General features: G+C 38.9%; 1 long non-coding RNA gene across 1 annotated transcript in view; it reads left to right on the top strand.

Annotated features, from left to right (window-relative positions):
- LOC118519579 (uncharacterized) overlaps positions 1-23738 on the top strand; it is a 49557-nt gene extending 25819 nt beyond the window's left edge. The window contains exon 3 of the long non-coding RNA XR_013445338.1: positions 23700-23738. This is a non-coding gene — a long non-coding RNA (uncharacterized LOC118519579). The remainder of the gene's footprint in view (positions 1-23699) is intronic.
- Positions 23739-24023: the final 285 nt, after the last annotated feature.

Genomic DNA, 24023 nt, shown 5'->3' with positions numbered 1-24023 from the left:
TATCTAATCTAATCCTCACAAGAGTTCTGTGAAATAGATTATGTTACTATCCCTATTTTACAAATGAAGTGACTAAAGTTCAGAGAGGTTGAGTAATTCCCTAAAATCATACAACCGGTGAAAGGAACAACTGTTCTCCCACCCACACTCCAGAACCCCAACTCTTAAGTTATATGTCTCCCAAATATAGGTTGGGTTGGCTTGCAAACCCCCATTTTATGCCTCATTAAAAATCTGAACCTGATCCTGATGAGGTGAGCGATGGGAGGTTTTTAAGCAGGACTGTGTTTGGACTTGAATTTTAGAAAGATCATTCTGGGGGTATAGGATGGAATGGAGAGAATGTAGAGAGTTCAAGACCATTGCTTGACCCCATCATTAGAAGATGAGGGCCTCGACTTGTGTGGTAGCAGTGGCAAAGGAGGAGACAAGAGTATCTGAGAAGTACCTCACTGTGCCTGTGGATGAGGAAGGTGAGATGGGGAGGATCCAAAGTCTCTGGCCCGGCTGCTGTTGGCAGCTGCCCATAGGGTCAGCAAAGAGAGGGATGAAGGACGAGCTGGTCTGAGACACAAGATACCGAGTTGTGTTACAGCCCGCCACAAGACAGTTTCTGCTGTGATCAAGCTTGCCTGTGTCCAGATTGTTCTTCCAAGTTTAAAAATTTTTAAATTTTTTTTAAAATTTTATTTTTTTTATTATTAACGTATAAGGTATTATTTGTTTTAGGGGTACAGGTCTGTGATTCATCAGTCTTACACAATACACTACAGCTGATTTTTTTTTAAAGTATCCTTCTTGGGGTGCCTGCACCCAGTTGGTTGGTTAAGTGCCCCACTCTTGATTTTGGCTCAGGTCATGATTTCAGGGTCCTAAGATCTGCCAGCATGGGGCTCCGCACTCAGTGGGGAGAATGCTTGAGGATTCTCTCTTCCTCTCTCTCTGCCCCATCCCCCTCCTCTCTCTCAAATAAATAAATAAATCTTAAAAAAAAAAAAAGAAAAAGTAACCTTCCTAGAGACCTGTCAAAGACTATAAAATACTTGAGGGCTAAGAATATGTGGACTGTCTGTTCTGATGAGTTTGTCTTCACATCCCCTTCCTATTCCATTTTCTAGAATATTTGTAGGCACCACAAAGAGAATCCACTGTTGTCTTCTAAATCCACATCCAGGCCTTACAGGAAAAGAGCCCACCCAGCAGGTTTTTAATTGCCTCTATATTTAACCAGCCAAATAGCCTTGTTATCTTCTCTCTCTCTCTCTCTTTTTTTTTTTTTTTTTTTTTGGTGAATGCCATGACTCATCAGACCACCAGGTAAAAAGCTCCAGGTCAGCAAGCCAGCAGCCAGGGAGAGCACAGAAAGGATAGAGAATGGCTTCTGAAATCTGTCATTTCAAAAAGACATTTGTAACTCATTCTTGCTGTGCAGAAAGCAGATTTTGAGTGGTTCAATTTATTGAGATACCACAAGGCTGAAACAGTTGAGATTCATCCTAATATGAAAATATGAATTGGTTTTCCATGCTAAGAAAAACAAAACTAGTGACATTTTCTCAGAGCCAAATATTTCATCACATGAACTGAAGCCTCTGTCTTCGTTGTAGGTCATGTGTCAACAAGAGGGTTGTTTATTTTTTTTTCCCGTGTGGCACAGGACCCAACTTCATCATCTATAATACTTTTCTGGAGTGAACCAGACAACCAGGACCCTCTCTCAAACACAAATACTGAGGCTAAGTCACATGGGCAGCTGCTCTGTGTTTCTGAATGGGCTGTTGTAATTTAAATGTCTCATTCCGTTGGGAGCTGGGGGAGGTGACCTAAGCCAGAAGAAGCTCGGAAGTGAGAGTGTTTGTGGGGGTGGCTGAACTGCGTGACCCTTAAGGTCTGCCCTCCAATTCTGTCTCTGGTAGTCAATGAGTGTACTTCAGGAGTGTTAGGCACTCAGGGCAAGCTTCTTGGGAGGTTTATTTGAAAGGCAAAAAAAAGTTAGTCTGCAAGTAGGTGGATATGATGAAAGGTTTTCTTGACATCATCTTTCACAGAAAGGATTTTTAAGTAGCTAGTTAAATTGTGGATGTCTGCTATGTTCTGTATTATGAGAAAAAAAAAAAGAAGTTCATTTGCCTGAACCAAATCCATACTACAATGGAGGGTGCGACAGGCAGAGATCAAGTTGATTCTAATACTTTGCTTGAATTTAGCTAAGAAGAGTATCATTAAGCACCCACTACTTTCTGTTGTTTAAAAAAACAAGTAGAGATAATTAAAGGAAACTTAGAAGCTGATGCACAAACTGTCACTTCAGTATTGTGGTTAAATTTTCTCTTGAAGGGTGGATCTTAATTTTTTGTCTAAAATTTTAATCCTTAAATTATACACAGAGACAGTTTTTCTGTGTACTAAATGATATCATTCAGTTAGCATTCAACAATTGTTAATAAAAAATCATATAATTATCTCAATACATGCAGAAAAAGCATCTGATAAGATGATAAGATTCAAAACTTTCATGATAAAAATCCTCAACAAACTGGGAACAGAAGGAAACTACCACAACATAATAAAAGTCATTTATGAAAAGCTCATAGCTAACATCATACACAACAGTAAATGCCAAAGGTTTTTTTCTAAGATCAGGAACAATACAAGAGTGCTCACTATCACCACTTCTATTCAACGTAATACTAGAAGTCCTACCCAGATCAACCAGAGGAAAAAAAAAAGGAACATTAAATTGGGAGGTAAGAAGTCAAATTGTCTGTGTTTGCCGATGATATGATCATCTGATGATATAGAAAACTCCAAAGACTCCACCAAAAAACTGTTCAGTAATAAACAAATTCAGTGAAGTTGCAGAACACAAAGTCAACACAACAAAATCAACTGTGTTCCGATACACTAACAATGAACTATCTGAAAAAGAAATTAAGAAAACAGTCCCATTTATCTCCCTCTTTGCAGATGACATGATACTTTATGTGGACAATCCAAAAGACTCCACCCCAAAATTACTAGAACTCATACAGCAATTCAGCAATGTGGCAGGAAACACAATTAATGCACAGAAATCAGTTGCTTTTCTATATGCTAACAATGTAACTGTAGAAAGAGAAATTTTAAGGAATCCATTCCATTCACAATAGCAATAAAAAACATAAGATACCTAGGAATAAACCTAACTAAAGAGGTAAAGGATCTATACTCTAGAAACTACAGAACACTTATGAAAGAAATTGAGGAAGACACAAAAAGATGGAAAAACATTCCATGCTCATGGATTGGAGGAACAAATATTGTTAAAATGTCCCAGAGCAATTTACACTTTCAATGCCATCCCTATTAAAATACCATTGGCATTTTTCAAAGAGCTGGAACAAAAAATCCTAAAATTTGTATGGAACCAGAAAAGACCCCAAATCACCGAAGGAATGATGAAAAAGAAAAACAAAGCTGGGGGCATCACGTTGCCTGACTTCAAGCTGTACTACAAAGCTGTGATCACCAAGACAGCATGGTATTGGCACAAAAACAGACACGTAGACCAATGGAAAGAAAATGGACACTCAACTCTATGGTCAACTAATCTTTGACAAATCAGGAAAAAAATATCCAATGGAAAAAAGATAGTCTCTTCAATAAGTGGTGCTGGGAAAATTGGACAGCTACATACAGAAGAATGAAACTGGACCATTCCCTTACACCATACACAAAGATAAACTCAAAATGAATGAAAGGCCTCATGAACTGAAGCCTCTGTCTTCAGCATTCTTAAAAAAAAAAAAAAGTACTGTATGGTGATTAACATAACAATAAAAAATTAAAACACATACAATATATGTTAAAAAAAAAAAGATAACAGGAGGGAAAGAATGAAGGGGGGGAAATCGGAGGGGGAGACAAACCATGAGAGACTATGGACTCTGAGAAACAAACTGAGGGTTCTAGAGGGGAGGGTGGTGGGAGGAGGCTGGGTTAGCCTGGTGATGGGTATTAAAGAGGGCACGTTCTGCATGGAGCACTGGGTGTTATATGCAAACAATGAATCATGGAACACTACATCAAAAACTAATGATGTAATGTATGGTGATTAACATGACAATAAAAAATTTTTAAAAAATGAGATTGCATCAAATGAAAAAGCTTCTCTCTAGCAAAGGAAATGATCAACACACTGAAGAGACAGTCTACAGAATGGGAGAAAAAATTTTCAAGCCATCTAATAAGGGGTCAATGTCCAAAATACGAAAGGGACTCAAACAGGTTAATTGCAAGAAAACAAATAACCCAATTAAAAAATGGACAAAGAACATGAATAGACATTTCTCAAAAGTAGGCATACAAATGGCCAACAGGTATATGAAAAGGTGGTCAACATCACTAATCATCAGGGAGATGAAATCAAAACCCACAATGAGCTATCACCTCTCACCTGTTAGAATGTCTATCATCAGAAAGATAAAGATAACAAGTGTTGGTGATGACATGGAGAAAAGGGAACCCTGGTGCACTGTTGGTGGGAATGTAAATTGGTACAGCTGCTATGGAAAACAGTACCGTGTTCCCTCCACTTAAAAATAGAATTACCATCTCGTCCATCAATCCCACTTTTGGGTATATATCCAAAGGAAATAAAATCAATATATCAAAGAGATATCTGTGCTTCCATGTTCATTGCAGCATTATTTACAGTACCCAACACATGGAAACAACCTAAGTGTCCATCTACACATGAATGGATGAAGAAAATGTGATGTGTTTATGCAGTAAGATATTACTCTTAAAAAAGAAAGAAATCCTATCATTTGCAACATGGATGACCCTGGAGACATTATGCAAAGTGAAATAAGCCAAACACAGAAAGACAAATATCACTTTTATGTGGATCTCACTTGTATGTGGAATCTACAAAGGTTGAACTATTAGAAGCAGAAATTGGAACAGTAGTTACCAGAGGATGAGGGTGGGGGGAATGGGGAGATATTGGTCAAAGGATATAAAGTTTCAGTTACGGAGGATAAATAAGTTCTAGAGATTTAATATAAAGCATGGTAACTATGGGCGCCTGGGTGGCTCAGTTGGTTAAGCGACTGCCTTCGGCTCAGGTTATGATCCTGGAGTCCCTGGATCGAGTCCCACATCGGGCTCCCTGCTCGGCAGGGAGTCTGCTTCTCCCTCTGACCCTCCCCCCTCTCATGTGCTGTCTCTCTCATTCTCTCTCTCTCAAATAAATAAATAAAATCTTTAAAAAAAAAAAAAATAAAGCATGGTAACTATACTTAATAATCTGTATTGTATACTTAAAATTAGCTAAGAAAGTATATCTTACTCTTTCACACACACACATACACACACACGAAAGGTAACAATGTAAAGTGGTGGGTATATTAACTACTGTGATTAACTGTGGTAATCATTTTACAATGTATATATTTATCAAAACAGCAGGTTGCACACCTTAAATATATATAATTTTAATTTGTCAGTTATGTCTCAGGAAAACTGAAAAAAAGAATAATAAAAAATGCCTAATATAATTTCACTTAGAATTTGGTTTATTGTGTTATACTCCAAGAAGTATGATGCTATATAAAACTTCTAAGACATAACACTTAATATTGACTAAATATTTAAGACGGTGTTTTTACTACACATTATTGATATTCTTCGAAGAAAACTTACTGGTATGATCTTTTGGTTGGGCCAAGAGCATTTTATAAATGTATGTTATATTTATTATATTGAGCAGTAATGTGTACAATAAATACCTTAGAAATTTTCTGTACTTTAGACCTCTTATCCAAAAGTTAAGACTGCTGTCAAAGCTAACATTTATGAAAGAACCATGATGAGATTAATAAGGTATTTAAAGACTCTGTCTCTGCAAAAGCATATAAGGTCACTGAGTATAAGGGTCTAATTATCATGGTATAAATTCGTGTTCCATATCCTAGACCTTCCCATGAACTCTGAATTTATGTTCCAAGTGATATATAGTACTAATTTCAATTCCAAACGATCTAGAAGTTACTCATATTTATCATTTATGTTCTGTATTGAACCAATGTCTCACCCTCCGTGAGGACTGCCTGGTAAATTTTATGAGCCTGAAATTCCCGCAAAGGCGATCTCATGTCTATCCAAGTGTTCTGTGTTACTTGAATCAAGGTACTCTATTTACAGCTTTTTGAAATACCACATAGCCTCATGTGATTTCTGACCATGGATGGAAGTTTGGAAATGGGAGTGCTTGTCACATTTGTCCAGAGGACACCTGTAGACATGAGGTCAGGTCCTATTCCCCTCTTGCCCTTTTTTGACCCCCAAATCCAGAACTGCTAGCAGTTTACCCATTGCTCAGCTTTCAAGCTGAACACACCCGACCAAGCCTTAAAAACTGTTCCCACAGTTATATTCTCAGAGTAAGTTTGGGGATCTTTTCATGCCATCATCTGGGACTCTTTTGCAAACTAGCGCTGTTTTTTATTTAGTGGGTCCAGAATTGGAACAATTTCTCAAATACTCCGAGGTTGTCTTTGACCATGAGGAGAGAAGCGAGAAATGAATGAAACCACTGCCTCCACTAATTTCAAAGACAGAAGTGTCCTAACCAGCAGAGAGATTCGGAGACTCAGTCACACCCACCTCCTCTAGCTCCTGCTGGCTCTTGATCAGCCTTAGTCCTTAGGTCCTGGTTTTCTTCCTGTTTTGGGGGTTTAAAAACTATTTTTGAGCTTTTGGGTTAGCCTGGTCCTTGTCTTTCATTGCTTAAATAGAACTATTTAAAGAACACAGATTAATGGATTCATGTTACCCTGGAAGGAGCTATATGGAAACCTGTGCAGGGTTTGTTAGCGTTCACGCCCTATTCTCATATTCATCTATTCCAGTAACTTGGATAGGACAGCATGCTTGTCAAATTTTCCAACTCTACATGGTGAAATTGACCTAGATCTTATATTTATTCGTTACTTTGCTGCTTCAAAAAGTTTCTGCAGATAGAATCTCATTTGATAGGTGCAGATGATACTATAAATTTCAGTTCTGTATGAAGGACAATTTTCCACAAATTGACCTGTCCAAAAATGAAACAGTAAGCTTCCCAAAGAAGTGAGTTTCACACAATGAAGATGTTTGCATGGAAGAGAGAAGGAGGGCGAGGAGGTAGAGAGACTGAGAGAGGATGCATATTAATCCAAATATGTTGTCTAGGGAGAGAGAGCAATTGAGAACACAGGCTGTAGTTTTCTCAAAATCTTCATTTGGCAGGATTATGGAACTCCTCAATACAGGTTTAAGATAGGACCTTAAGCACATGTAGTTGAGCAATTCATCATTTTTTACATTTTATTTCAAAAGGTCAATAAAAATCTGCAGTAGTGTAGGCTTAAATCATTATCTCCGGATTTACTGGGAATGTGTGGTTTATTCCTCCTGACACCAAATCGACTGAAAACTGCCGAGTTAGTGGGAATAGTGGAGGGGTAAGTGCAAGTGAGAACAAGGTGCATGTGAAGCCTGAAGATGCTGCCCGGATATGGAGAGTGGGAGAGGGACGAGGAGAGCAGCTGGCTGGGGAAAATGCGGGGGTGGCCAATGAAGAGTAGGATTACTGAACCGGCATGAGGAAGGACTAGAATGAGGTCACTGCTCTACTGAATTAGAAGCAGAAGAATCAAACCAAGCACCAGAACTGGTTTGCATTAGTGCTGCCATAGTTGGAAGGAATGCTTCCCTAGTTTTCTCCGAGACAAGCTCCAGTAGAATGTTTTCGTGAAATAGTCACTTGGTCTAGTCCAACTTTACCTTAAGAAATGATCATTCTATGACTTCTTAGAAGAAATGTTTGAATGATTTTGTGGTACTGGAGCAGGTAGGGCAAGGACGGCACAGGATTCAGCAATTGAATAGACCAGAGTGTGATATTATTCAATGTGAACATCTGTTCTTTAAGAACAGAAACATATCCTCTTAAATTCCTTTTGATTATTTGAATCTGATGCAACTGTATGGTTACGGTAAAGTTAAGAAGCAATACTTAAAAACCTAATCACAATTCAGTTTAGTGGCTTAAGAAATGTTGGGCTATAGACCAGGCACTGTGCTTCTCACAAGTCGTTAAAAACATGATCTGTAAAGATCTTACAACCTCATGAACACACAGTCAAGCCCAGTTGTTTAATTTTAATCCTTTTTCCATTTTTCAGTATTCTCTCATCTCTCTTGGGCCAACACATTTTCTTTACTATTCCACTGAGCTGATTTTTTGTTTCAGGTGGTGTATAATATGATATAATATAATATAATATTCTAATTGCTGGCCATGTTTCATATTTGACTCACAGGAAAAGCTTGTGAGAAGTCTTAATTTGCCTTACTTAGGTACATTTTCTATCTTCCACCTGGATTGCCATTGACAGGAATGCCGCGGTAATGTTGCATGAGGCGAGAGATCCAGATACTCTTCACATTTTACAACGTGTAAATGTGTCACTTGGAAAATGTTCAAGAAAGTATATTTTGCTTATTTTTTTCCCAAGGAAAACTGTTTATAAATTACTAATTATGCTCTAGAAAATGTTAAATATCTAGCACTCTGATCTTGTTTTTGTTGTTGTTGTCGTTTTATTGTTTGCTCGTCTTTAACCATCCTCCAAGAAAAGGAACCAGCGCTCTTTGGAGAAACATCTGATTCTACGCCTAGGGCGGGAAGAATACAAAATGCCAGAAAGTAAGGAGGTTGTCAAAAACAAAACAAAGCAGAATGACAAAGCAAAAGAACCCCAAAAACCCACAGTGATAAGGACATGTGAAGAGAGACAGGAGCCCGCCGAAAGTGCTCCCAATGGCTCAGTCAAAGCTGAAATGATTTGAGCAACAAAGTAAATTAAATTCTATTGGATAACAACTGAAGTATAAAATAAATATCCACAAGCCCAAACTGATTTTAAAAACATGATTGGGTTAAAAAATTCATTGGGGAAAGAGGCAAATCTTTCATGCCAAAAGAATTCCGAATAATATAGGGACATATTCTGCCCTTGAGGAGGTGGAACGTAACTCTTATTCTTTTAATTCAAACTATACACGGTGACCTCTTTTCCAAGAGTAGAGTATAAAAAGGGCACAAAAGTGTGGCTCTAGAGTATAGACACCTGACAAACACTACCTCAATCAAGTGATCAAGGTTAACATCACACAGTACGTGATAAGAATGGCACTTTACCTCTCTGCTTTTCCTCCCCAAAACTCATAACCTAAGTCTAATGATGAAAAAAAAGAACCAAACAAATCCCAATTGAGAGCCATTCTACAAAACGCCTGACCAATACTCCTCCGAACTGCCAAGCTTGCTAAAAACAAGGCAAGTCTGAGAAACCGTCAGAGCCAAGAGGAGCCTCGGGAGACACGAAGACTAAATATAATGTGGTATCCTGGAACAGAAAAAGGAAATTCGGTTAAAAACCAAGAAAATATGAATAAAGCATGGACTTTACTTAATAACCATGTATCTGTATTGGTTCATTGTGACAGATGTACCATCCTAATGTAAGATATTAATACTTGGGGAAATTGGGAATGAGACGTATGGGAGATCCCTGAACTATCTTCACGATTTTTCTCTAAATCTAAAACTATTCTAGAATAAAACTTTATTAAAAGAAATCTAAATATGTGATCCTGTCAGTAGAAATGCAGCTTTTCAGTTATTCATCTTTCAAAGTTGTGAGGTCAGACAAGCTCAGTGCCCAGCAATCACTAAGTATTGAAGGGACAAATGGTTATATGATTCAATGCATCAAAGAGCCCACTTTGCTATAGGGCTTTTTGAAAAAGGTTTGGTAAAAACCAAAGGTGATAATCTGCTCATAGTTTGGAGCCACATCAATTCCTTCTGGTCCCTCGGGCACCATTACATGTTCTGGTAAAAAGCAGTGGATGAAATCGCTTTGTCTAATACCCTAGGTATTTATTTACCCTAGTGACAACTGAGCATTTGAAATGTGGCTGGACTAAACCGGGATGTGCTGTCAGGACAAAACGCTGAATTTTGAAGACTCGATATCAACAAAAAGAATGCAAAATATCTCATTAATAATTTTTAGACTGCTTATATGATAAAGCAATGTTTTGGATATAGTGGGTTAAGTTAAATATATCATTAAAGTTTATTTGACTTGTTTCTTTTTATTTGTTCCTGTATGGCCAGGAGAAAACTTACGATTACATATGTGGCTCATGTTAGAGCTCTGTTAGTGCGGATTCAGTGGATCCCAGGAGCCTGGAAGAGTTCAGGGAGCTCTCAGGGGCAAACAGGGTCCCTTCCACAGCGCATCAGACGGTTGTGGACTTCCCAGTCCCCACCCCAAAGAGCCGAAACTCTGCTGCATTAAGGCAATGTCTCTGAAATGGCTTTTGCCACTATGTAAAACCACCTACACAGACAACAGGTTTTCTTGACTTTGTTCCCTGTATGTCCTCGAAGATTACACATAAAAAGGAAGGTTGGAGAGCTACTTCTTGAAGAATTGGCCAATGAGAAAAGGAAAAATGCATAATGGAACTATGTGCCACTATATACAGCGTCTCTTCTAATACCACCTTTACTGGGGTTTGCCTTTGAGGGGGCATTGTAGCGTCTTTCCAATTCCATTTGGAACAACATTTTTAAAAGCATGCAGATATTTTCAGGCAGGATCCGTATTACAGCAAAGCAACCGGTGGAAAAACAAAATGTTGACCTATCAGTTGTTTGGGCTGTAGAGGCTGTCGGACAACCAATATGAACAATTGGTAGGCAACGTCTTGTCCGCTGAGTTTAATTTTTCTCTTGAAAGATGAGTGGAGGACAGGTTTCAGTTGGAATGTGGGGAAAATGTGTGTGTGCTTTTTTATTTTGAACACAATTTTGGCTTTTTAATTATACTTCCTTGAGTCCATTACCTTGGGAAGAAAGAGTAATAAAAGTCACATGGAATGTTTTAGTTTTACATAAGCAATACAGGTACTTCTGATCATAAAAGTTTACTAAAGTTCGTCACTATTAGCAAGATAAACTGATTGTCAATGATTATTATTACTTCTGCTGGGGGGCTCTTGGAAGGAAGTTATTCAGGAAGAGATAAAACCCTGTTTTTTCACATAAAAAACCCTGTTAGGGAACAGGGTTCAGTGTGGAGTTTACCCCATTTCGATGGGTTGAACTGAGTGTGAGATGTGGGGAGGGGACAGTAGAAAAATATCTTTTATGTTATAATGTACAATTTGACAATTCATTCAATTCTGTTTCCATTGACATTGCAGGAGATTCATCCTAAAAGTGTGGGAAATAGCCAAGACTGGCAATCTATGTGTATACACAAGCAGGAGACAGATGAGGAAACGGAGAAAGCCCAAGTTATTTGCAGTCGTACAACCATGCAGGGGGTCTTGGACTGGAATTCCATGACCCTGGGTTCTCTCTCTGTTCTTTTCTTCCCTGCCTCCTTTACAAATACCGTACTCAGCAGACATACCTCACTGGGTCCTGGGAGACTATGGGACATGTAGTGTCAGATTAAAAACACCTGTTGGCAAAGCACAGGTAGATGGGTGTGTGATTTTCTTTAAGTGGAAGGAAGAAAAGCTCCCTCCCTCTATCACTGTAGTCTCCTGCTGAGACCATTCTTCCACAGCTTTATGAAAACTCTGTCTGAATGGTGTTACTTTGCCTCGGAAGTTCCATTTGAGGAACTCATCTACCTATGCAGAACCCACCAAGGTTCTCAAGCAATCACTTTAGGTTCATGGTGGGAGTCTACACAAGTTCTTATGCACACGAAGAGCATGAAACGGGTCTACTGCATTTCAGTCTGAGCAGGACAGACATGCTCACCACTCTGCCCTGGGCAGAAGCCAGCTCATTTTGCCCCCTTTATTCCAATTCTGAAACCCAAGTCCTGTGTTAAGGGCCAGGGGAGAGGCTCAGTGTTGCATTAGGCCAGCCCTGCTGTGCACGGCTGGAGAAGCACATGAGTAATAGTTTAGCACTCAGCAGCTGCAAGAGCAGAGGCCCCTGCCAAGTACCAGTCTTTGATTCTCCTCTCTACCAGGCAGTAGCTAGTTCATTCTCTGGGCACCCAGCCACATTTCAGAGAGAGCAGGACTGGTGAGGGCTGGGAGAGCACAGAGACACAGTCCCCTTAACAAGTCACTACTATGAACCAGCCTGAACCGTTAACAGTGTTAAAGAATCAAGCCATTAGCAACTAAGAGGATACAGGGGATGATTTATTGAAAGAATTATAGAGCCAGTGATAAAATATAAAGTTCTAAATAAACACATTAGAATAAGTAGAACATGATTTAGAGTACTAGCTTGTAGGGTGGCTTCTAATTGAGACTCAATTTCAAATACAGGGATTCTGGAGCTCAGTTGGTTTTCTAATTAAATAATGAATAAATAATTCACCATTTCCTGTCAGATCCCAGGGTGTCAGATCCCTGGATCTGAAGGGGCATCAGTCATTCCAAATGAGATAATCAATGGATTGGAGCCTGTGTGGGACTCAGGGTCTATGAAACACTGGCAACCTCACCAGTGTGTGGGGAGGTCCTCACATCACCTCTACCCAATGTAAAATGTCACTCATGTCCTCCCTAGTTTTTCACCCTCAATCTCATCTAGATCAAGTCCGCAATTTCAACATCAAGTCCTGCTCACTATGGCATTATTGCAGCACTCTGTTTTTATTGGAAATGGCAGCTCTATTCCAACAGACCTCCAGGCTTCTGTTTGTGGCAATCTGGGTTTGTGTTTGTTGTCAGCCTAAGGGGTTAAAATCCATTTTAAATAACAGCATGATGGATGCAGTCCTTCTTTTCAGTTGCCTCAGGAACAGTTTGGTAATTTGCATTTAAAGTCACAGAACCTGTTTGGGTTGGAGAATGCATTTTATTCCAATTAGACTTTTTTTTTGGAAGGTACAAGAAAAAATACAATTGTTATTTAATAGACATTGAGCTAACATGGCATGTTGCAGAAAAGTTTTTGAGTGCTAACGATAGGTTCATTGCATCATTTAAAAATAGGTGACAATGTTCCTGTAGTCACCATGTTTGAAAAATCTGTATGTATGTTTTTTCAAGAAAGAAAGAACCTTGAAGCACCTGTGGTCTTAATATCTTAGAAGTCCTAAGGGATGCTTGAGCCAATTAATAAAGAGCCCCTGCACTTGAAGTATTTGAAAGCCAATCTTTGTGGTGAACAGGGAACATCAGTTAATCACACATTAGGGATGATTCCTTTGTTTGCTGTGTGAAAATAGTTTCTAGCAGACATTCTTATATTCTCATACACAATATTTATCTCCTCGAAGCCAAACTAATTCAAACAACCAGCATGACCTTTTAAATAGTATTCTTTTTTCTGTCTCTTGGAAAACAATTTAGGGGTTTCACTGTATTAGTGGGATTTTCCCTTTTTTTCTAGTCTTCAAAAGATTTTTCTTTCATCTTCTTTTCTTTCTCTCCAGCTACAAAATGTGCTCATTATGGGCCTGTCAGCTATAAAAGGGAGGAGCCGCCTGCTATTTCAGCAGGTATGAATCTCAATAGCGACTTTCATCTCCAGAGAGTTCACTTCTGCTCTATTTAATAAAACCCAACACTTCAGTTATCACAGTCATTAGGAGGAAGCAGGGCTGGAAGAAGGAAAGCCTTCATTTATTTTAGTGTCATATATAATTGTACTGTTTATTTCCCCAATGGGCTCTACACTTTTCTACCTTTTTTTTCTTTCAGAATATTTCTGAAGGAAAGCTCCTCATGATGGAAAACGAAAACTAGGAACAACAACAACAACAATAAACACTCCTTCAGAAACCGAAGTAGTTCTAGTACTGGGCAATTAGCTCAGGAAGTGCGGGGATGCCCTTCATCTCTAAGTTAACCAAATCCCCCTGAATATCTTTGTCACTTTATTTATTGTCTTTACCCCTCAACTAATGGGGAGCTTATTTGATGAGCCAAATTTGCTGTGGCACAGCACAAAAGGGATTTATGTTTGATAATTTTAAAGGGCCACAAGTCTCCGTGGACTGTAGATAGGACCAATGAATGTTATAAAATGTATCTTCTGAAGCTATTGTCAGAATTCCAGTATTACACTAGCACATGAAAACCAAGCTCAATTAATTACTTCTAACCAACCATCCCTTGCTTAAGAAACTGAAGAAAATATAAGAAGTTGCAATTAGTTACAAGTACAAAATATCCTGAAAATTATTAGTGTTAGGTCTGTAGAGAAGGAGATTTCAGGGGCTTTCCACCAAAGTCACCCATATCCTGGTCCCCCAGATTTCTGTGAACTATGTGATAAGCCGTCAGCTGATCCTAACTGATATTAATTCAGATGATTTAAACAATAGAATCCTATCGTCTAAGAGATTTTTTAAAGATTTCATTTACTTATTTCAGAGAGAGAGAGAGCACATGCAAGTGGGGGGAGGGAGGAGCAGAGAGAGGAGCAGACTCCCCACTGAGCAGGGAGCCCGAGATCATGACCTGAGCTGAAGGCAGACGCTTAACCGACTGAACCACCCAGGTGCCCCTCATCTAAGACATTTTTAATCAGAAGAAATCCCAAAACCCATGCTGTTTGGAAATTTTTAACCTAAGGTTCAAAACCTCCTAAATTAATAAGTATAATCGTTTATAGGTATATGCATACTTATAGGAAGAGGATTCTTAAGTTTTATCAGCTTTCCTAAGAGATTGATGACCCAAGGAAATGTAAAAATTATTAATCTAGTTCATCTTCATCTCTGCGAGAACTTGCTATATAAGGCTGCATTTTTTCTAAAGTTCTAAGCTAATCCATCAATTGATGATCAGTCTGCATACAGTCAGCTAGTATTATGTGACATTGTCCACATATAGCTGTTTCAGTGTATTTAATGAACAGAGTCAGAAACTTTGCAACACAAAGCAAAATTTTCTCTAACTAGCCCTTGGTCTCCTAGGTCAATTGCTTTATTATAACCATATAGATCAACACGACAATTTTCATTCTTCAGAAATTAAAACTGGTTCTCATTGAATATCTGTTCCATATGTAAAATATAATAAAAAAACTAATTTTTATATAGTTCTCATATTTTTTCAATGCATTTCTAAGGTGTGCAGAGCTATAATTCCTACTCTTTCTAAGCTGAAACCGGAAATGTGAATTTCACTGAGGAGTGAACTAGAAACCTGTAAAGATTATGGTTGACATGTGCACCATATGGAAAACATTGTTCAAAAATCAAATTGTACCTTTCAAGTGTCTCTCACATCTCGACATGTTTTGTTTTTCTGATATAAAAAGGTCAAATCACTGGTATTAGGTGTCTTTTGCCTCGATTTGACATCCTACAGTACCAGGAATCTTTTTTTGGTTTTGTTTTTCCACTTCTATTTCTTCTGGTGTTGGTTTACTCCTCATCTCCCCTCACCTCCCTCTCCCCTTCCTGCTCAGTCTTCCCTACCAAAAAAAAAAAAAAAAAAAAAGAATTAAAGCTTGCCATGCCATGCAAAAATAAACCAAAGTAAACTATTCTGACAATTATGTGGAAAACAACAAAAGCAATTAAGTAATTACGATCTATATAATAAAGCAAATGTCAGAGACTCTCAGTCATCTGAAAATGAGGGGGAGGAAAAATCTTGCTTTTTAAATTTATGTAAAATATACAAGGCAAAGAAATAGATTTTAGTAGGTGGCCACAGGTAGTGGTAGCATTTGCTCCAGATCTACTCAAGAAAAGACTGCGTGGTTTAGTTGCAACTATTTCCCTGGCAGGAAGAGAATGGAGTTATAAGTGCCTCTTACTCTGTACAAAATGTATACCACTGACTTCAAAACTGATGGTGTTCAGTGCATCACTTTCTTTTTTTCAGTAAGGCTTCCGTTTATCTAGACTACATAACTCAAAGTTATATGACATGAGGAGGTCTGACCCTGGTGTGAAATCACTGAGGTCTCAGCCAGGAGCCACCACTTACCAACACCCGGTAGTCAGTCAGTCTCATGAAGCTTCAATTTATTTATCACAAAATGGTGATAATAATAGTAACTACTTTGTATATGTATTGTGAGGTTTTAATAAGATCATTAATATAAAGCAAAATGTCTGACACACTTTGTTTGCCATAAACATCACAATTATTAGTATTGTTATTTTTTTTTAATTTTTAAAAAGATTTTATTTATTTATTTGATAATAAAGCAAGCGAGAGAGCATGACGGGGAGGGGCAAAGGAAGAGGGAGAAGTAGACTCTCCGCTGAGCAGGGAGCCCAACACGGGGCTCAATTCCAGGACCATAACCCAAGCCAAAGGCAGACGCTTAACCAGCTGAGCAATCCAGGCGCCCCAGTACTATGATTTTTATTATTATTAAGCTCCATACCTTCAGCTCTTGCATCAGAAAACACTGTACAGTGCCCCTCTTCTTGAGGTTGCAACTTCAGATGTTTTTCCTCTTAGCATTCTTCTGTACTAGTGGTGAGAACCACTTTTGCCTACATCAGAGTCACCTAGATGGCTTGTAAAAAACACAGATTACTGGACTCCATTCGCAGAGTTTCTCATTCAGAAGTCTGGGGTGGGCCCGGGATAATATTTATAACAAGTTTCCAGATGGTAATGATGCTGCTAGTCAGGGATCATACCTTTTTTTCCATCTGTAAATGGAATAATAAAATCACCTATCCCTTTGCATGGTTTCCAAGACTAGGAAATAGTGCATTGGAAGTTCCTGGCACGGTGCCTGGCACTGTGAGGACTCAAATGTTAACTGTGATGAAGGCTCTTATAAAAGTATTTGACAAGTCTATTGTATCAAAAGGCTGTTTGGGGGAGTGGGTGGATTGTCAGGGCAAGTTGCCAGGAATTACAAGCATCCTTTGATTTCCTTTCATATATTGGATCTCATTTTAGAAAGATGACCTGTCACTTATCTAGAAACATCTGGATACTTTGAGGAATCTTCCAAGAACTTTGTTCTTACTAAAGGACATGAATACACACAAAGTGCTTGGCAAATAAGCATAATTATGTCTAGAGTCATAAGTAGAGTAGATAACATTTTAATCATGTCTTACGGCGTTTTCCAGGTTTAAAAGCATCACTTAGCTGCTGCTTAACTTCATCCTGTCCCTGTCCTAGATAGAAGATGTGAAACATTCAGCCAGCCACCTGTTTTGGAGGATGTTAATAGTAGGGGCAGAGTGAGCCCTTCCTGGATTCTCCAGTAGGAAATAATACTGTCTGTGAACTTCTCTGGATAACTTGTATGTCCCTGAACCCTGGTTTGCCCCCATTCCAAAAGGAATGTGTTTGGAATAGTTATTTTATTTTTTATTTATTTATTTTGAAAGATTTTATTTATTTATTTGAGAGAGAGCGAGAACGCACAAGTGGGGCAGGGAGGGGCAGAGGGAGAGGGAGAAGCAGGCCCCCCACTGAGCAGCGAGCCAGACTCGGGGCTCGATCCCAGGACTCTGAGATCATGACCTGAGCCAAAGGCAGACGCTTAACCGACTGAGCCACCCAGGTGCCCCTGGAATAGTTATTTTAGTTTCAAACAATAAATACAAAATTCTGCTAATTTAATTTTTTTTTTAAGAAAGAAAGGAGTAGGAAAGTTACTGGAAAGCTTTTGAGGGTTTTCATGTGCATCTCATCAGAACGCTACCTTAACTCCACTTAACTCCAAGCCTTACTCTCTCTCCAAACCAGATTTTAAATACCCAGGGGAAAGAGTATGATTGTCTACGTTGACCAGGGGTCATCCATACCTGGACGAATCAGCCTCATGGGGGGCTGTTTTCAGAAAAGCAGGAAGACTGAGTTGGGTTGGCATTCCAAAAGGATCCAGTTCAGGAAATATAGGCCAACCACACTTCGCTCAAACATGCGTGAATTCCGTGAAAGTGCCAGAGGTGAGGGCAAGAATCTTACTTCCACGGAAGGAAGACATCTCTTTTTTTGTTGAACTCAATCAGACTGATGTGTTTGTTGCTGAGGGAAAATTCAGTACTAAGTGTACATCTGCATTTTGATGTCAGGTCACACCAGATGCCATATTGCCTTGATGTTCAGTACTTTATATCTATTGAAACGGCAGGAAGATAGGAGCTGTTTAACATGTTCTTCAGGGACTGGGTGACGTTAACCATAGATACTTGGTGACTTTAAGAAGGTCACCTTGGAGCCTCATTCTTACCTCGAGAAATCAGTATCACATATGGTCACCCAATTGCAACTGCTGCTTATTTACAAAATTCACCTGCCCCTGAATCCCTTTTGCCATACCAGTCGCAATATAATACCTGGCCCATTTCTAAGCCTACCAGGATTTTCCAGTGAATGACCCTGGAACGCTCTCCAGCAATAAGTGAGGTAGACCTCATTCCAATGGTGGGGGAAGGAGAAGCAACTGAACTCAATTTCCCATGGGAACTTGGATCCCTAAAGTCTCCAGGTGCCAGGCAGCTGGTAACTCCTATTATTCCCCAAAACAACTAATGGCTTATTTTGCTTGGCAGCTGAGTCCAAAACATGTATTCCTCCAACCGATGTTGCTTTCATACCTGACTTATAAAAAGGGGGCAACAGGGGGCAAGGTCCCTTTCCTGGTGCCCGTTCCTATGTACTAGCTAGACACCAGCCCAGCCATGCCCGTCTGAAGGATGTGGAGTAAATAGTTCCTCACGGACCAGCTCATCTTTCTGCCTCCACAATCTCATCTTCATCAAGTCATGCCACTCATGTTAAATTCTGGACTTTCCGCTCAACCCATAAGCTGTGCCTAACTCACATTTAGGGAGGTTAAAGAAGTCAAGAGACTAGAGGGAGAATCGGACTAGATTTGCCCCCAATTTCTGTTTTTGTTCCTACAGGGGTGTCAGAGTAATGATTGTTAAAGTTCTTAAGAGAAAAAAGTGGTGTTTGGAGGAAGATTTCACTGAGGTTTGTTTTGTTTTGTTTTGAAGGGGTTAGCTCTTGCTTATGGGATGTGTGTGAGCAGGGATTGAACATCTTCATAAATAAGAGTGTTCCTTCCTTTCCATTTCACATATATTTGATTCCAGTATATCTTTTTGGGTAGAAGGATGAGAGAAGAAGAGCATATTCATCCAGGGTTCTGTGTAGAGCCAGAGCAAAGGTCTTACAAGTGTGATCATCCCATTGTCATTATTCTGGAAAAATGATGTTGCTTCCTATTTTCCTGCTACATAGCCCAAGTCTCCAAATTCCTACTCTGATTTAATTTCCACTTGTCAGGTGTGCCATTTCTTTACAATCTACTGGAACTTTATCGAAGGGAATGGGAAAGCATGACTGGGCACTTTTGATGGATATTTTTTGCTTTGATGGCTGGTTAGCATTTGAACCCTCTTGTGGTAGGACCCTTTCGCTGCTACAGAAGTCAAAAGGGCCAGACACTTGCTCTACTCATCCCCTTGGCAGCTAGGGCACTATTACAAGGCTTGAACTTGACCAATAGGAATTATCACTAGAGTAAATTAAAATATTAGCCCCATTTCTTCGTCACATTCTGTGTCCATGACTTGTGCTACGTGACTTCATGGCTCTTCTCATTAGAGGTGCAATGCTCTTCACTGGCCACTTGACTTTGGGCTTGCCATATAACTTGTATTTGCTGATAGAATGTAGGTAGATTTGATATGGCAGAGGTTTGAAATGTACTTGTATGGTTTGGCTTGCTATCTTGGAACTTCTGCCATCACCTTGAGAAGAAAGGTCAGGCATCCCACTGATCCAATCAGAGTAAGAGATAAGGATTGAAATGGAACCTAACCTGAAGTTTGGAGCCAAGTTCAGCCAACCACAGCTTAGATCAGCTACTCTCAGCTGACCCACATACAAATAAGCAAAAATAAACTATCGTTGTTTTAAGTCACTGATTTTTTGGAGTGGTTTCTTTATGCAGCTCTTGGTGTGGCAGCAGTTGACCAAGACACTTACTCTTGGGACTTTGAATTTGTAGCACATGGTGCATGGAAGCAGAGAAAGTGAAGAATTTATATTGTCTACAGAGATACTACCTTCAGGACCATCTGGCACGGTGCTAATGACAACGCCCAGGGTTCAGCCATGGCATCAGTTTGGCTGAGGTCTCAGCTCCCCCATGTTCTTCTTTCAGTTTCTTCTTTGGTTTCCCAGCCTTCTGAGTTATTCTATAAGATAACTAATATCCTTAGGAGATAACTAATATCCTTCCAATAAATTTGTTTTCTGCTTAATTTGGTCTGGGTCAAGATGTGTTGTTTGCAAATAAGAACCCTGTCTGAGGGGCACCTGGGTGGCTCAGATGGTTAAACGTCTGCCTTCAGCTCAGGTCGTGATCCCAGAGTCCTGGGATCGAGCCCCGCATCGGGCTCCCTGCTCGGCGGGAAGCCTGCTTCTCCCTCTCCCACTCCCCCTGCTTGTGTTCCCTCTCTCGCTGTGTCTCTCTCTGTCAAATAAATAAATAAAATCTTTAAAAAAAAAAAAAAAAGAACCCTGTCCGAATCAGCCCTTATATTTCATTGGAAGTGGAGGATTTGGAAAAGCAGAGAGTGAAACTGGCCAATAGTGGAAGAAGCAGAGACATTCATCCATAAGTCCACAATTCTGGTGGCGTGGTGTGCAGGAGAATCTCTGTACGGTATGAGGCAGGCTTTTTATTTTATTTTTATTTTATGCCTCTGAGAATGTGCAACAGTTCCTACTTGGTCAGAGTGCACATGAATCATGGGGTTGGTCAGTAGGCTATCTTTCAAAAGGAGTGACCAACGTTCTTCAGTCAGTAAGCTATGTCCATCAACAATCCTAAAACTAATAGATTATGCCTCATTGACACTTCTATTCCTTACCTAATTGTTAATACTTAGATGTCTTTTTGATATGCTAAGAACTTCTAGTGAGGAAGGTGGAATATGTGATCAGATTAGAAAGACTTTAGTCATTAGCCACAACTCCTATGTAATGGGCTTCTTCAACATGCCATCCATTAACCAGGTTTTATTACATAAAATTTTTTTTTTAAATGTCTAAAGCCATATACAACTACTACAAAATCACTCATGCACAGTTTTTTTTTTTAATAAGACTTGTCAAATATTTCGTTTTTTCTAAAGCCTCAAAGTATACATGATTGAATGGTATAATAAATACCAAATTCTCCAGTGTTTCATAAAGTATGTAAAGTGAATGGAGTTAGGTTTGCCAGTATTGTCATAAAGCAGAGAATCAGGAATATTTATGAAGTTGACGTCCTTGTGCCATGTAATCTCAGATAGATGCATTTCATTTCATTTAAGGTAGAAGAGAACTGAGTTTCATCCCTCAGAAAATAAGCTCATTTACTTGGCATTTGTTTTATATTCAACCCAAGACGTTTATTTCTGGAACTTGGATCACATTCACTCTACTGTATATGTAAAACGTTCACTGACTAGTATATACATTTTAAGTTTATTATCTTTTGCCTTTACACAAAACCCTTGGCAGACTATTCTTAATGCATATATGTTAGAGATAACGGAGTCTGTTTCTTGTCAGTTCTAAATTTAAATGATTTACTTTCTTGATGGTTGAAAATGCTTGAAGTCAGGGCATTAGGGGGCAAATCAGTCCATTTGTGCTTCTTCAAAGAATTAAGAATTTACATGATAGATGAAAGTTTACTAAATACTGTTCACAAAGGCAAATAAGGAGTGACCACCCTTAAATACTTTAAGTTCATTTGAAACATCTAGTTTGAGAAGCAAGTGGGAAAAAGGGGAGATAGAGAAACAGAATTGGAGATAAAATGACAAAGACCTTTCATATTCTCATGGGAATGAAACAAAGAGGAAAAAATCAATAAAGCAAGTTGCATCAAGAGCCTGATGGTCTGAAAATAACAAGCATGAAGAAAAAAAATAGAGCATGAAATTCAAATGTCCCTTCTCAGCATTTGTTTTATCATAGATCTTCACCATAAAAGTACAGATTTAACAAAGTAAAAGGAGATAAAAACCATCGTTATTCCTACCTCCTAGAGAAAGCCATTATTAGCATATTGGAATGCATCTTTTTTAAATGTGTGTGTGTGTGTGCATGAACAAATATATTTTTTTATACTAACGAATCACATTTTATAGTGTTTTGTAACTGTATCATCACCTAATATATCGTGTGCATCCCTTCATGTCAAAAATATACTTCAACATACAATTAATGGCTGCACAAACATTTCATTTTGTAGAATAAACAAATAAATGAATTCTACCAATAACTTCTGTAAATTTCCCTCCTACAACTTCCATTATTAAAATGAAGCTATAGCCTCACTGCACCCTGAATGACTGAAAAACTGTAGAATTAATGGTGTCAGTAAGATAGATGGCCTTCTGATATCAGGCTGTTGAATCCAGAGGTGTTTTGCTAAGTCTGAATGTTCTGCAGCGTGCCCACAGCCCCGGCTCACTTTTCAAGCTCCTGTGTCTGTTTTTAGTCTGTCTCTCTCAGATGCTTCATTTCTTTTGCCCAGCCTGGGGAACATCTCTGTTTTGCTCAGTGTCCTGCAGTGTTTAATAGAACTGGATTCAAATATGGTACTTCAGTGCTGATCCCCTCACCTAATGCATGCAGATACTTTGTTGAAGACTCATGGTGGTAGGGGAGGGAATGACTTAAATTGCATTGTGCCCTACTCTAGTAAAGGTCCATAAAATATGAATGTTAAGCTTCTTAAGGGTGTGATTTTAGTTTGCAAGTAGAGGTGGAGTGGAGAGAAATTTCCAAGTGCCCTTGAAATAATGAGCAGTAAGTAGTCAAGTCTTGTGCCTACATGTGCTTCTTATCCTAAACAAAAGACTGTGCATGCAGAGCTACTTAGAAACTTGGGATATCCATTTCACTAAAAAAAAAAAAGCAACCTTAGAGGACACTGATGTGATTTGTGCTGTGCTGTCCTTTAAACGTATCATTTCTGAAGAGGAAACAATGTAATTGTCCAGTAACAGGCTATAGGTTAAATAAATTGTTGTATTCTATAGTGGGATACTTCCTAATTATTCAAAAATGGTAAAATTGCAAAAATCTATAATATGTGTAAAGATATTCATGTTAAATGGGGAGGCTATAAAATAGCGTGTACTATTTTTTATCCCATTTTGTAGAAATAAATTATATTTTATCTTTACATCAAATATCTTTACATCATTCATTAATGGTGGTTATTTCGGACTGGTAAGATTACTGGAAACCTTTCTTTCTTTTTGTGTATTTGCATTTCCTAAATTTTCTTTAAAGATTTAAATTTTGTAGCGAGAAAAAACATTTTTAATCATTTCTAGGTATGAGACTAAAGGTGCTATGGAATTTTGTCTCCCATATGATTCTGAAGGGCTTCATTGTGCCATCTCTCAAGCACAGGGCTTGTCATTCAGACGTCACCAGCCTCGTAGAAGAATAAACAGTGTAAAATAGAAGCATCTCTTGTCCAGTGAGTCATACTGTGCTAGGGTGGTTAGAGGTGAGGGGCAGCTACATTGGCATATTACCTTGGATCATAATGAGTAAAAACTTATGAAGAGCACAGAGTAAGGGAAAATGACAAGCAGTTAAAAGCCTAGAAGTAATTTTCTTCCTGTTTTTTCTCCTTTTCTTTTTTTCAGGTTGATGTGGATATTTCCCTGAGCCTGGTGTAGCCAGTGGGTGAGTTGATTCTTGCTGATATTCATAGATAAGGTTAATCTCAGGATTAGGGAGAGGGAGGAGTAACAAGCACATGTCTACTGAAGTGACCACTCTTGTTAACACACAGTGTTTCCTGTAACTCTTCAAAAAGACCGAAGTGAGCCCTCACATAATTTCTGGCAAGGTGAAGACCTGGGTACATTTCACAAAGTAGAACTTCCAACCACAGTGGGATTTCCAGGAACGTGCCTCAAACAAACAAACAAACAAACAAACAAACAAACAAACAAAAAAACCACAAG

The sequence above is a fragment of the Halichoerus grypus genome, chromosome 2 (assembly GCF_964656455.1).
Source record: "Halichoerus grypus chromosome 2, mHalGry1.hap1.1, whole genome shotgun sequence".
Classification (NCBI taxonomy): Eukaryota; Metazoa; Chordata; class Mammalia; order Carnivora; family Phocidae; genus Halichoerus; species Halichoerus grypus.
This window is presented reverse-complemented; position numbering and strand designations above follow the sequence as displayed.